The sequence below is a fragment of the Loxodonta africana genome, chromosome 1, assembly GCF_030014295.1.
Source record: "Loxodonta africana isolate mLoxAfr1 chromosome 1, mLoxAfr1.hap2, whole genome shotgun sequence".
In the NCBI taxonomy this organism is placed as follows: Eukaryota; Metazoa; Chordata; class Mammalia; order Proboscidea; family Elephantidae; genus Loxodonta; species Loxodonta africana.
Window position 1 is genome coordinate 150,653,190 of NC_087342.1, and position 14,361 is coordinate 150,667,550.

At 36.9% G+C, this 14,361-nt stretch overlaps 1 protein-coding gene across 10 annotated transcripts in view; it reads right to left on the reverse strand.

Annotated features, from left to right (window-relative positions):
* Nucleotides 1-14,361, reverse strand: part of RNGTT (RNA guanylyltransferase and 5'-phosphatase) — a 351,931-nt gene that overhangs the window by 147,062 nt on the left and 190,508 nt on the right. The window contains exon 14 of one of the 10 annotated variants that reach the window (XR_010322529.1): nt 13,466-13,643. The exons of the other annotated variants lie outside the window; for them this stretch is intronic. The gene's annotated coding sequence lies outside the window, so the exon portion shown is untranslated. The remainder of the gene's footprint in view (nt 1-13,465; nt 13,644-14,361) is intronic. 10 annotated transcript variants of the gene reach the window in all.

Below are 14,361 nucleotides of genomic sequence, written 5' to 3' on the forward strand. Positions count from 1 at the left end.
TGCAAAGAATGGAAATTCCTGAACACTTAATTGTGCTCATACAGAGCCTGTACTTAGACAAAGAGGCAGTCATTCAAACAGAACAAGGGGATACCACATAGTTTATCAGAAAAGGTGTGCATGAGAATCGTATCCTTCCCCGTGCATATTCAGTGTGTATGCTGTGCAAATAATCCAAGAAGCTGGACTATATGAAGAAGAATGTGGCATCAAGATGGCAGGAAGACTCATTAACAACCTGCGTTATGCAGATAACCTTGCTGAAAGTGAAGGGGAGTTGAACCATTTACTGAAAACCAAAGACTACACCCTTCAGTATAGATTACACCCCAACATAAAGAAAACAAAAATCCTCACAACTGGACCAATTAGCAACATCACAATAAATGGAGTAAAGATTGAAGTTGCCAAGGATTTAATTTTACTTGGTTCCACAATCAACGCCCATGGAAGCAGCAGTCGAGAAATCAAACAACATGCTGCACTGGGAAAATGTGCTGCAAAAGACCTCTTTAAAGTGTTAAAAAGCAAAAATGTCACTTTGAGGACTAAGGTGCACCTGACCCAAAAGCCATGGTATTTTTAATCATCTCATATACATGTGAAAGCTGGACAATGAATAAGGTAGATCTAAGATGAACTGATGCATTTGACTGATGGTGTTGGCAAAGAATATCGGATAAACCATGGCCTGTCAGAAGAACAAACCAATCTGTCTTGGAGGAAGTACAGCCAGAATGCTCCTTAGAAGCAATAATGGCAGGACTTGGTCTCACATAGTTTGGACATGTTATCAGTAGGGATCAGTTCCTGGAGAAGGACATCATGCTTGGTAAAGTAGAGGGTCAGGGAAACAGAAGAAGACCCTGAACAAGATGAACTGACACAGTGGTTGCAATGATGTGCTCAACTATAGCAATAACTGTGAGGATAGCACAGGACCAGGCAGTGTTTCGTTCTGTTGTACTTAGGGTCGCTTTGAGTCGGAACCAATTGGACAGCACCTAACAACAACAGATAAAAGAAGTGTGGCCAAAAAAAGGAATAGACTCTATATTTATATTTTGTCTATTTGTGAAAGTATGTCAATAATAAGTCCTCTTTTATTATTCCAATATGCCCAGATGTAAAAATTAGAGCACTAACAAAATACATATAGAAAAACATACTTAGAAATTTTTTTGAAAATCACAGCACAAATTAATATGGTAACTTTTTGAAAGGGGGGATGATAATATATTAACATATTTATACTTGCTTACAAATTCATAAAGAAAACTATGGAAAGATAAACTAACAGAGCAGAGGAGAGCTGTGAGAAGCAGACTTTCTTCAATGTATTTTTTTTTTTAATTAATTTTTATTGTGCTTAAAGTGAAAGTTTACAAATCAGGTCAGTCCTTCATACAAAAATTTACATACATCTTGCTATACACTCCTAATTGCTCTCCCTCTGATGAGCTAGCACAGTACCTCCCTCTACTCTCTCTCCTCACGTCCATTCGGGTAGCTTCTGGACCCCTCTGCCCTCTCATCTCCCCTCCAGATAGGAAATGCCAACATAGTCTCATGTGACCACTTGATCCAAGAAGCTCATTCTTCACCAGTATCATTTTCCATCCCCCATTCCAGTCCAATCCCTGTCTGAAGAGTTGGCTTTGGGAATGGTTTCTGCCCTGGGCTAACAGAAGGTCTGGGGTCCATGACCTCCAGGTTCCCTCCAGTCCTAGTCTGACCATTAAGTCTGGTCTTTTTACGAGAATTTGGGGTCTGCATCCCACTGCTCTCTTGCTCCGTCAGGTTTCTCCGTTGAGTTCCCTGACAGGGCAGTCATCGGTTATGGCCAGGTACCACCTAGCTCTTCTGGTTTCATGATGATGTAGTCTCTGGTTTATGTGGTCCTTTCTGTCTCTTAAGCTCATAATTATTTTGTGTTTTTGGTGTTCTTCATTCTTCCTTGTTCCTGGCGGGTTGAAACCAATTGATGCATCTTAGACGGCCGCTCGCTAGCGTTAAAGACCCTAGACGCCACTCTCCAAAGTGGGATGCAGAATGTTTTCTTAATAGATTTTATTATGCCAATTGACTTAAATGTCCCCTGAAACCATGGTCCTCAAACCCCCACCCCTGCTATGCTGGTCTTTGAAGTGTTCAGTTTATTAAGGAACTTCTTCGTTTTTGGTGTAGTCCATTTATGCTGACCTCTCCTGTATTGTGTATTGTCTTTCCCTTAACCTAAAATGAAACTTATCTACTATCTAATTAGTGAATCCCCTTCTCCCTCCCCCGCCGCCCTACCCCGCTCACGTAACCATCAAAGAGTATTTTCTTCTCTGCTTAAACTGTTTCTCCAGATCTTATAATAGTGGTCTTGTACAATATTTGTCCTTTTGCAATTGACTGATTTCACTCAGCATAATGTCTTCTAGATTTCTCCATGTTATGAAATGTTTCATAGATTCAACATTGTTCTTTATTGATGCTCAGTATTCTATCGTGTGAATGTACCATAGTTTATCTATCCATTCATCAATTTATGGGCACCTTGGTTGCTTCCAACTTTTCGCTATTGTAAATAGTGCTGCAAGGAACATGGGTGTGCATATATCTATTTCGTGTAAAGGCTCTTATTTCTCTAGGATATTTGAATGTATTTTTTAATGTATTTTAAAATTTCTGAACCATGTGAATATATTACCTAGTAAAAAAATTAAACTGAAAAAATACCGTTGTAATGCTTGATTTTAAAAATAATATCTACGTTAAACATAAATTATCAATAAAGAGGGATATCCCTAATTTGGAGCCCTGGTGGCACAGTAGTTAAGAGTTTGGCTGCTAACCAAAAGGTCAGCAGTTCAAAAATACCAGCTATCCTTGAAAATCCTATGGGGGCAGCTCTACTCTGTTCTATAAGGTCACTAAGAGTCAGAACTGACTCAACAGCAATGGGTAGTAGTAACCCCTGATTCATTAAGAGTTTAAAATGGATCACTTGTATGAGAACTGTGGTTTTAAATTTCACACATTTACCCTCTGGGAATTGACTGATTCTTTCACTTTTGTAAAGTTCTTGTTCATATTTATTTTCTCTTTCTCCACAACCAATATATCATCATTAGCAGCCGCTTTTGGTTGTACAATATTACATATCTATATCCAACTGAGATTTATCACAAGTTTATTCATCTGTAGCTATTTGCTGTGTCAATGAAATTCTATTGAAAAACAAACATTTTATTAAGAAAACTAGAAAATGATGCTCTTCTCCCTTTTTCTTCCTTACAAAGCATGCTTAAGAACATTTTGCTGTGTTCCAAAAGTTGGAAAAATATTTAGCAGTAAACAAGGTGTATTTTCCTCTTGGCACTTTGCTATCACAATTCCTTGGTAATTATTATATTTTTGTAATAAAAAAAGAAACACATTTTGGGATAAGGTAGAATGACATTCCTCCAGTCTGCCAGGAAACAGAGCCCTTCTTCAACTGAAGACGTATCAAAATATGCAAGCAAATGTCATGGAAACAGAAACTCTCACCATGGTAACATCATCCCTGCTACAAAGGAAAACAACTCTAATTCATCATGTACTTTAAGACAGGCATTAGACTAATTCTAATTTTCATTTTACAATCTATCCATGACATTCAATATACCTAGCAGTAGTAAAGATTTAATAAAAATATTAATATTTCACAAGAATGCAATATTAAAAGCAGGGCTGACTTGAAATTTACATGCAAACTGATTGCCAGAGATATAAAATCAAACTGACCCACCTCAGAGAAAAGCAAGACAGTGAAGAAAACATGAAAAACAAGTGCATCACTATTGCTTGGGAATACTCTAAAATGAATAGAGAAACAATACATGTTTTACTATCTCTAGCATAGCTGGTGAATTAAAAAAAAAAAGGCCATTTTTCTTAAAACAAAACAAAAATACTTTCAAGATATTTATTATTGCCTCAATTTTGCAATCCACTATGTACAATTCTGTATTTATTTCATAGTAATGGATTACTATTGGCATAAAAATTCTTATCTAGAAACACAACTGTAACAAAAAAATAAAACTCAACTGATAAAAGTAAAATCAAATATTTAATAGGGTAAAAATTAATCAGTTGAGTTTTACCACAAGTAGAAATTAGCTATGCTACATAAAAAAATATTCTCTTGTAAAAGCTAATAAATTAGATTTAACTTTATTATTAACTTTGTAATGATATAATAGCTGTACAGTAAGAAATCTACTACCTTTTCCGTATTACAATGCGAAGTGGTCACTGAAAATATTCATTTGTAGGTGACAATGACAAAGGATTAGCAATTTGAAATGTTAATTTAAAAACTGAAAACCCTGTAAGATTCTAACAAAAACTAATTGGTTTATGATATAAACTGATAGCCAGATAGAAAATTCAATTTAAAAATGGTTGTTTTTAACAATGATCACCTCGGTTTGATGGAAATTTGAACCTTAAATCTTAGAAAGAATATAGATTTATATTGAAAATAAGCAGCTCTTTTGAAGAAATTACCACCAATTTTTCTCAAAATATTCTGTCAAGTATAGTTGACACTTAAAATTTTTTAAAACACTGTCAATAAAGTAACAAAATAAAGATACTTTTAAATTAAAAAAATAAAAGTTATTTTTGTGTCAACAGCAAAACACATGGGAAAACCAAATGGCAGCATGTGATAACGAAAAAGTGTACATGGTTTCAAATCTAAGGGGCCCTGGTAGTCCAGTGGTTAAGCACTCAGCTGCTAACCAAATGGTTGGCAGTTAGAACCCACCAGCCACTCCTCCGGACAAAGATGTGGCAGGCTGCTCCTGTAAAGGTACAGCCTTGGAAATTCTATGGGACAGTCCTACTCTGTCCTATAGAGTCGATAAAAGTCGGAATCAACTAGACGGCAGTGGTTGACTTCAAATCTAAACTGTCAATAAATCTCTCTGTACCTCAATTTCTTCATCTATAGGATTTGGGTCTTTAACATGAAAAACTGGTAAAAAGATTAAGGAATAATATCACTCTGGATATAGTATGGAGAAAAGACTTGTTGCAAGACCACTTAGAATGCTGTTATAGATGGAACTGTGTCCCCAAAAAGATATGACGCAAAAGTCTTAACCCCTGTACCTATGACCCTATTGGGAAATAGGGTTTTTCTTTTTTTTATGTTAATGAGGCCTTAACAGAGTAGGGTGGGTCCTAGACCTAACCCCTTCTGAGTGATGTCTTACAAAGGGGAGTACACACACAGAAAAACAACATATGAGGTTCTCTCTACAAGCCAAGGGATACTATGAAACACCCAGGGCTGCCAAAAGCTGAAGGAGACAAGGAATCACCTCCTAGAACAGACAGACCATATATCCCTGTTGACACCCTGAATTCAGACTGTTAGTCTCCAAAACTGTGAGACAATAAATTCTATTCTTTAAAGCCACCCACTTGTGGTCTTTTTGTTATGGCAGCACTAGCAAACGAAAAGATGCCACTGCAGTAGTCTAAGCAAGAGGCAATGACAAATCTGACTGGCGTTGTGGCAGTGGCAATGGAGAGAAAAGGTATAATTTAAGAGCTATTCAGGAAATACAACAAGACTGGAACATGAATTAGAAGAATGAAAACGAAGATATCAAAGATGACATCTAGGTTTCTGATTTAACTGCTTGAATGATTCACTGAAGTAGGAAATGCTAAAAAAAAAAGATCAATTTTTATAGTTTGTATGCTCGTTTGCTTTGGGAGTAGAGATGGAGTCTGGCTTTAAAGATACATTAAGTTTCTGGTGTTTTTGAGAAATTCAAAAGGCAATATCAGAACAGACAATCAGATAAATCTGGAGCTTAAATAAAAATTAAAAGTATAAGTCAAAGTCTTACGAGAGATAATTAAATCCATGAGTGTGGATGACATTCTTAGGTAAACAGTAGGACATGAGAAAGAATGAAGGTCCAGGGCACTGAGCCTTGAGGAACTCCAAACTTCAGTTGCTAGAAGAGGATGAAAAGCTTGAATGAGACAGAGAAGAAATGGCAAAAGATTAGAACGGAATCGGGAGCATAGGAGCCAGGGAAGAGTAGACAGCAGTATAGGCTATCACTAGGTGATCAAGTAAGAAAGGGGCTGAAAAACTTTCTTATTTTGCGATGAGGAGAGATCACTGGTGACCTTTCACAAGAACAGTTGATTCAAACATTATTGACTTAGCAGGAGAAGGCTTTCTGAAAACATAATCTTATCTAGAAGTACAATATATAAGAGAAATAAATCAGGGTTGCTGTGATGTAAGCAGAATGTTTACCCAGTAACCTATCCACCCATCTCGTCCCCTGACGCAGTTCACAGAAACCTAGAACTTTGGAGATTAACGTTTGAAACAAATGATCTAGATAATTCTGTGGATACCTTTTCAGCTCTGATTTTCTATAATTCTGTAAATGTAATTTAATGTCCTTTGTTTAAATCAGGGCTCCCGTGATGATTAACGACTAGTCTGTGCTTTACTCAATATCAGATACTGGTACATTTCTTTATGAACACAAAGAACATCCTTAGTTTTATTTTCTTGAATAAATCATTGATTTACTTTGTTTTTTCTTCTCCTTATAAAAGATTACTGAACTATGTGCAATCCTGGGTATGTTACATGGTTATGTCTCTGAGAGAATAAAATACTAAATCAAAACCTAGACCAATTTATTTTTCTAAGCTGGTTTTTGAGAATCTTGCCCTCAATAGAATCATCACTTTAAAACAGTATATCACTATTCTTACATGTTTTGCTAGAATTAAAAACATTTTCTTTTTCTGCTGTAGTAGTATTTTCTTTCATTCAACTTCAACTCACTATACTTAACGTAATGGTACAGAATTAACTTCTTGCTAGGTTTTAAGCAACTAGTACCAGCAATATTTCCAAAACTAGATGCGTGGAACTAGATGTGTGGAAATATTGCTGGTACTAGTTACTTAAAACCTAGCAAGAAGTTAATTCTGCACCATTACATTAATTATAGTGAGCGAATTGAAGTTGAATGAAGAAGATACTACTACAGCAGAAAAAGAAAATGTTTTTAATTCTAGCAAAACATGTCAGGGTCAGCAGTTCAAATCCGCCAGGCGCTCTTTGGAAACTCTATGGGGGCAGTTCTACTCTGTCCTGTAGGGTCGCTATGAGTCGGAATCGACTCGACGGCACTGGGTGTTTTTTTTTAGATGCGCCAAGGATTCTCTTCATCTTTCACCATTCATTTGTCTTTATAATACTCTGTCGTATCAGAGAATGAATGGCAGGTTAAAGTCAAACGTTGCTTAACCTTGATCATGCCATTTTCTCTACTTTAAGCTGACTTACCCTTTCTGATGACTAGGCTGGTTCTGAAAGCAGTCCCTTTCTTGATGTATTTGAATTGTTGGCTCAAGAGAATCAACAGCTACACCACCGCATTGTGGGGATTTGAGAGATTTTCTGGTAAATGTGGTGGGTTAAGTGTGTGCATTATATCCACTTTGATTTGAAACCTCACTAAAACGGGAGTTACAGGGAAAAAAAAGATATTAACAGAAAACAAAAACGAAACTAGGAAAGACAACAACAGCAGAAAAAGTATGTCAATACGTTTTTGAGTCACGAAGTAGAAGTTAATAGAACAAAGAGCAAAGAAGGATCCAATGCAAAATAATTCATGCTGTATGCTGCAGTACCCTAGAATAAGGAACAGATAACTGAGAATGTTGAAAGTGGAGTAAGACAAAGGACTGAAAACAAGGGAACTAGCTGAAAGTCTATGTAAAGAGCGTTTGAACCTCTAAGTTCCCTCCTTAGTTCCAGGCAAAAGGTAGGAAATATGTTGGTTCTATGGAAAACAGAAGGAGAGAAAGAAGCTCCAGTCCAGACTACTTAAGCATAACAGAAGAGGGTAAAGTACAAGTTTACCTACTGAAAAATGGGCTCTCGCCTCCTTAGCATCTCTGCTCCCACCCAAGAACTTTTAAAAACTCCTGCTGTTCTTTGTTCTATGAGACCGGGGTAAGCACTGGTCTAGGCCCTCCTCTTCTCCGCCTCTTCAATAAAGCTTTGCTCATGTGGAAAACTACGTGCCTTACCTGCTTATTCTTGACCAGTGAGAAGCAAGAACCTTATTCCAGTAACAGTATAAACAGAAAATGGTTCTCTCTCACTCTAAAAGTAAAAAAAAAAAAAAAAAAGGAAGTAGCCCTAAAATTTGATATTATGGAACTGAATAAATAATATTAAATTCCAGTAGATGTGTTGTTTATCATACCAACAATCATAAAGATGACATAGGACCAGGCAATATTTCACTCTGTTATGCATATGGTCACCATCAGCCAGAGTGACTCAAGAGCAACTAGCAGTAACAACGTTGTCCACTGAATAGTCTGAAAGGTAGGCCCGCGCCACATTCTTTTTGTTGAAAAAGAAAAGATTATCAAGTCTTAGCAAAATATTAAAAACTAGAAATAAATAGACTTTCTCTTTATAATCGGAAAGACAAACACTGGAATGGGACTAAATTTCTTATTGTGTAATACAATCTCATTTAACGTCCTGTCCCTGAACTCATCAAAAATCACATCTTCTTTCACAGTGGAAGCTGTACCTCCTTATATACAGAAGACTCGAGCAACTGAAAAATAAAACTAAAGTCTTTCCTTTTGAATGATTGCAATAGCAATCATAAAAACACCATTTCACCTGGTAAAGAAAAGGAACTTGATGACAATGCATAAGCACAATAGTTTCAATCCCCAAAAATTGGGATTTAAAGCCATAAACAGAAATCCTAAGAGTCATAATGAGAAAGTCATAAAGAAAAGTCTGCTTTTTCTAGCCGATTACCATACAGTGTTTGATAATGTCATTCAAGTTTACCTGTTTCAATAGAAACTTTACATTTTCATTTTTCAAAGAAGGTATAAAAGTCATAAATTTCTGTGTAGAAGCTAAGTAGAGTCTCACTTGGGGCTCTGGCAAATTAAAAGTCTGCAAATGGAATACACAGGACCTCTCCTGTAATTGTGATCTAAACCGAGGACGGAGTAAGAATAGAAAAGTAAAGTTTTGGGGGAGAATTTGAGGTTGAAATTGCAAAACCAAAATAATTAAAAAATAACAAAGGCTACACAGTTGAATATAATGAAATTTTGCATATGAGTGAGAAAATTGCCTTCTTACACTGAATGGATTTATGCTGAATTAGAGTCTATTCTGGATGGCATAGTTAATACATTTTATACTCAGAATACCCTTTAGAAAATGTAACACAATTGCGATAAGAACCACTGAATTAAATGGAAAGAACAGACATGTGGCTAAGTATTACATTCCTCATACAGCCAGTTGCCATTTTGCCAATTAATGGTGAAACCCCATTAAAGGGCACTGCAAACCCAACGAAAGGTACCTATTAGTGGTAAAAATTAAGGGAGTTAAGAGTTGCAACGTTTGCTTTTAAGAAATAAGAAACTAGGTGGAAAATGACCATGAGAAATTACAAGTACAAATGACATATATTAAGAAACAAAAAGACTGAAATCATTAAAATCTTATGGAAAATCAAAGAGATGAACCAGACATTAATAACTAGTACAGCGTAATACGGTACCATCAATTAACCCTTTACCAAAATAGACAGTTGTGAAATATTTTTTCTAATGGAACAAGTATTTCACATTCTTTCACAAAACTAACCTAAGAATCTAGCACGCTAAATATTTTGGAAAAAAACTGGCAATGTTCAATGACAAAATGTGACCATTCCTTATACTGCATAATCTTAATAATTTAGAAGGTACCCTCCGATCCTCATTATTCATGGATTCCAAATACACAAATTTGCCCACTGGCTAAAATTTATTTGTAACCCAAAAATCAATACTCATGGTCATTTGCAGTCATGCTGTAGGAGCAAATACAAATCAGAAGGAAAAAAAATAAGAGGCTTATGATAATTCTTGTTGAAAAAGAAAAAAAAAAAAAAAAAGAGAGACCTCCTCCACCCTCACCTTTCTTAGAGCATCTACTTTAGAAAACTTGTAAATTCTTTCTGTGCCTCTATGAAGCATATGTAAATCTTTTTAAAGGCCTCCGGTCAAGTTTAGCCCAGCCCAGACTGGTGCCATGGAGTCGATTCCAACTCATAGCGACCCTACAGGACAGAGCAGAACTGCCCCACAGAGTTTCCAAGGATCGCCTGGCAGATTCGAACTGCAGACCCTTTGGTTAGCAGCCGTCAAGTTTACATCCAGGAATATTTCCTCAAGAACCTGCAGGCTATCTCTCTGAAATATAATCAATCAAGGAAGATAGCACCCTTTTTCCCAGTTTCCTGGGAGGATGGGAGCCTACCTTCAGCTGGCACCTATCTCCAGTCATAAAGGTATAAGAAACTGTGTCTTGGATAAAGGCAATTAGTGTACACAGGTGGCTATCCCAATTACAAGGTGAATTTAGGGTAAACTATGCAAATGGTGCTGTTAAGTCTTCTTACTTTGAGGACTAGTTATCATTTATCTTTAAATCATGTGTGAAACGAGCTGCATATGCTGGCCTATATAAAAGGATAATATCCCCTTCTGTGTTTGCAATCTAGTGGATTGCCTGTGATGCATACTGTAACCCTAATATCTCGCAACATGTTTTCTCCTTTTCAAAATGAGCAACTGAGAGCTTGACATAACTAATACTATGATAATACTCTAAGTAACCTATAACATTTTTTATTGCACGAGCTGTACTGGTCTCTTTCCAAAGGGTGCGGGGCCTTGGGAGATGGCCTTCAGCCTGCAGGACAGCAGCTAGGAAGGCTGCCTGGCGCTTTTGGTCTGCAAGTTTCTTTCTTGCTCCTTATCTTAGAATGGACTTGGCAGGCCAGTTCCACTAGCCAAGAGATTTTTTTGGTAAGTTTTTTTTGCCTGTTACAAACATACAGATTAGAGTCCAGATGTCCGACATGTATATCTTTAGTTTAATAAAGAGTTTATTATAGTTGTTTTGTAATGCATATGACCATCTGTGGGCTATGTGCTTAAAAACATTAGGTAATCCTTGCGAAAATAAGCTCTGATATAAAAATTGCTCTTCGGGATTCCATAAAGACAGCCTGCATTGCTGTCGGACTCCTTGTTGGTGTCACCTCCTAATAAACTTTCTCTCTCTTTCTAACTTGGAGTATGTTTCATTGGCTCAAGTGCTCCGAGGCATGGACTCTAATTGGGTAACACATATCACATTCTAGTTTAATGCTTATTCAATGTTAAAAAGATACAGAATCCCTTCCCTCTCCCCTCCCCCCCAAAAAACCTGTTTTCTTCGTCTTCTACTTTTGTGGAGAGTTTGTCTAAGTTGGCAGAAGATTTTGTTTTTAACTACGCTTCCCCAACAATGCACTGATTCGCAAAAACACCAAGTCACTAGATGCACACGTTCCCATCTGAGGTCAAAGACAGCAATGCTCTCGTCCTTCTTGTTTCAGCTCTCATACTGTAAACAAGTGTCGTTTTCACAGTCTAACTGGTGTCACTTGTTCACATTTTAGTACTTTTTCTTGGTGATATTACTTTTTAAAATGTCCCTCAAGCATAGTGCTAGTGTTCCTAAGTTCAATGTATCTGTGATGTGCCTTAGAGAGAAAAAAAATACATGTTCTAGATAAACTTTGTTCAGGCATGAGTTCAATGTTAGTGTATCAACAATATATATTAAATAAGGTGTTTTTAAATAGAAACAAACATAACACAAGTTTATGCATTGGTAGGTTGATGAAAATGCTGTGACCAGAGGCCCATAGGAACCTGATCCCATACTTCCCCTAGAGCAACGGTTCCAAAACAAAACAAAACAAAAAACCCCTTGCTGTCCAGTTGATTCCAACTCACAGCGACCCTACAGGACAGAGTAGATACTGTCCCATAGCATTTCCAAGGAATGCCTGGTAGATTCAAACTGCTGGCCTTTTTGGTTAGCACCCATAGCTCTTAACCACTATGACACCAGGGAGCATACAGTTCAGCATTCGCTAATTCATGTTCACAGCGACTTTACAGATCAAAACTACCATGAATAATGAGCACTGACTATATGTAAAAGTAAAAATTTTATTGAAATGATAGCATAAAAAATTAATAAGAGCATAGTCATGTAGTATTAGTAATAACTTTCGTAAGAAGTCTATTTCATCTCTTTCAACAATCTAAATTACCATTTAAAAGGCATATTGTTTTTTGTTGTTGTTGGGTGCCATCAAGTCAATTCTGATTCATAGCAAACCCACGTGCCAGAGTAGAACTGTCCCATACAGTTTTCCAGGCTGTAATATTTATGAGAGCAGACTACCACATCTTTCTCCCACACAGACTACCACATCTTTCTCCCACAGGTAGGTTCAAACCACCAAGCTTTTGGATAGCAGCTGAGCACTTAACCACTGTACCACTAGGGCTCCTTTGATTGCATTTAGGAAACTGAAATAAAGATTTCATTCCCTTTTATTAAAAATTCTTTACCTACCACATTTTCACCTAATACTGCCAGTAAGAAGAAATTCTTGTGTTGATTTATATTCACATATATCCATCATTATATGATCATCCCAGAATTTCAGAGCTAAACTGTTATAGCCACTACATTTTATAGATGAAGAATTAGAGAACCAAAGAGACAGAGTGGCATATCTTAGCCAGAGACCATTTCTAACCCACTGGGAAATCTCTGAGGAGTATGTGCAGAGAGTAAAACTCTTTTATTGTTTCAGAAACAAAGGGTATTTCATTCTGCAAATCACTGAGTTTTTTTTTTTTTCCTTCCTTTTTTCTTTCTCAACCCCATGATGTTTCAACACTTCTCCCCTTCTCCACCCCAGGTTCCCTGTTTCCTTTCTTCCAGTTTTCCTGTTCCTTCCTGCCTTCTTGTCTTTGTTTTGGGGCTGGTGTGCCCATTAGTCTCGTATACATGATTGATCGATGAAGCACGACCCTCATGTGTGTTATTGTTGCCTCTACAGACCTGTCTAATCTTTGGCTGAAGGGTGAACTTCAGGAGTGACTTCAGTACTGAGTTAAAAGGGTGTCCAGGGGCCATACTCTTGAGGTTTCTTTAGTCTCTGTCAGACCAGCAAGCCTGGTCTTTTTTGTGTGTATATGAATTTCAGTTTTGTTCTACATTTTTGTTCTACAAAAGTTTCTTAAAAGAAAAAAGGATACAATATACATTATACATATGCATGTACAGCAAGGAAGATAAAATATAGAATTTACCAATATTTGCGTAAAATATAAGACCAGTCAAATCTGATAAGCTAGGAAAAACTGTTAAGAATGCATTTTTACTCCTTTAAATGAGCATTTTATTTTCTAAGACCTACTGAGCCAAACACTACGGAGATTTAAAGAAACAATAATAAACGAAAGGACTACTAACCTTAGAGAAGCTCACAGTTTATTGTATGAGACAAAAACACAACCAAAGTGTGAGGTGGCAGCTACTTCTTTATTTACCGTAAGAAACAGCACAGCATCTTGGAGATATTTTTTGCTTTGAGAATAATGGTTTCAGTGATCTGTTTCAGTTTTAAAGATGCATGGCAATTATGTTGCAACTGTTCAAGAGGAAAAGAGGAAAGAACATTCTTTATGACTTTATTGTAAATTCTTTGGAATGGAGAACAGGGAAAAGATTGAGTCAATATGCACAGGAATCCAAGATTTTATTCAGACCCAATTGCTTCTCTTTTCAGTCACAATGTATTACACCATCTCTCCTGAGCTAGTGGCCTCAGAATGAGATCAGCTGGCAGGTAAGAACATTAGAGAACCTGAGAAACTACATGTCAAGGAAGAGGAAAGGATGGGCTGGTGACCAGCACCTACACTGTCGTAGAAAGATATAATTCTAGACAATGGTGTGAATGAGGCTGCAAACCACTTCAGATCAAGCCAGTCTAAAATGATAAGAGGAATATTTTTGTGATGTGCATGTACATGTGTGTTTGTTATCTAAAAGCTATACGAGTAGGGTGATGTGGAAAAAAACCTAACAACTATCTTTTCACCTTCTCCTCTATACCCTGAAGTACGACCATCAGAGTAACAGTGGTGTCATAGGAATACCTATCTTTAACAACATCAACATGTAGTGCTAAAAGCAGCAAATGCTCATCAAATTTTCACCTTTCTAGAATCTGGAGACTGGAAAAAGGACCCCTTGAATGGAGTGAGTTTAAAATCTCAGGGAACTATTATAAAAAGGAAGCATCTAGGAAATGAAGGAGATTCTTGCAATATTGCAATGCACCATGATTTAGAAGGGAAAGGGGA